Below are 1,256 nucleotides of genomic sequence, written 5' to 3' on the forward strand. Positions count from 1 at the left end.
TGTCGGCCCGCGGCCGCTCGTGGGCCGTGGCGGTCCCGTCCCGATGTTTTCTCCTCCACAAGTCCCCGTGCTGGGCCCTGGGTGGCGCGCGTGGACGGTGAGGGCCTCCCTGGCCCTCTACGCCACGGGGGCCGACCAGATGTCCCTGAGTGCCCCTTGTCTGCTGGCGCTGGGGACCTGCTGGGGACAGGTGGCCGTGTCGAGTGTCGTGGGGGCAGGCGTGTTCAAGTGGCTCGGTCCCCGTCTTCCTGCGCGGTGTTTTTGATCACCTCATATCGTCATCTTCCGCCTGCAGGTTAGTACTGACACGCTGTCCTTCGGCGACTGTCGCTGGAGGGGTTGGGCCTCCGCACGCGGACAGGGTTCTGGGTTCCTGGGGATCCAGCGCCCTGCCCTGTTCCCTTTGAGCTGACCGCCTGGGCCCGCGCGCCGGCTCTAGGGCGTCGGAGTGTCCCGACGGTGGTGCCCGCCTCTCGCGTTGGTCTCTTGTCCCCTCGAGAGACGGCACCCGGGGGAGGGGGGGAGGTTTGCGGCAACCTTCCCCCTTACCCCGCTGGCTCTGTGCCGTTGCGTGTCAGGCGGTCCTCGTCTTTGGGTTGTGCTTGGGAGGCGGGGCTGGCGAGGCTGAAGCGGGCTCCTCCGATCGCTGTCCTCGCCGGTCTGACTGACCTCCCCCAACCCTCCCCGTCCTCGGGGCCTGATCGATGTGGTGACGTCGCGCTCTCCCGGGCCTTGAGCCGCGTGCCAGGCGAGGGACGGTCCATTCATGGTGAATGGTGGCCGCTCTTCTCGTTCTGCCCGCGGGCACCTCACCTCTCCTTCCCCGCCTGTGGGCGGTGCGTGGGAGGCGCGGGTGCGAGACTATCCGGCCCGACCGCGGTCGCCCCGCCCTCGGCCTCGTGGCGTTGGCGGGGGGTCGTGAGTCCTCTTGACGCAGCGGGCAGCCCTCGCTCGCCCTGTGTGGCTGTTGCCTGGCCGGGGTCCCCCCTGCCCGCGACGGACGGGTGCGGGGCCGTGCCGCCCGCCCGGTCGCGCGCCCCGTTTGGCGCGCGGCTGCTGGGTCTGTGTGGCCCTTTTGTGGTGCCCCCGGAGCGCACCGGGTTGTTCTCCAAGGTGCCCGAAACCGAGCGGTGGTTGTCGTCCTCGTTCCCGGCGTCCCCCTCTGGTCGCCGCTGCAGCGTCTGCTGCGTTGGGTACACCCTCGAGCAGCGTGCTTGGGGTTGGGGGGGTCGAGGCGGGCAAGCCTAGAGGCATCC

This window comes from Eulemur rufifrons, unplaced genomic scaffold (assembly GCF_041146395.1).
Source record: "Eulemur rufifrons isolate Redbay unplaced genomic scaffold, OSU_ERuf_1 scaffold_549, whole genome shotgun sequence".
In the NCBI taxonomy this organism is placed as follows: Eukaryota; Metazoa; Chordata; class Mammalia; order Primates; family Lemuridae; genus Eulemur; species Eulemur rufifrons.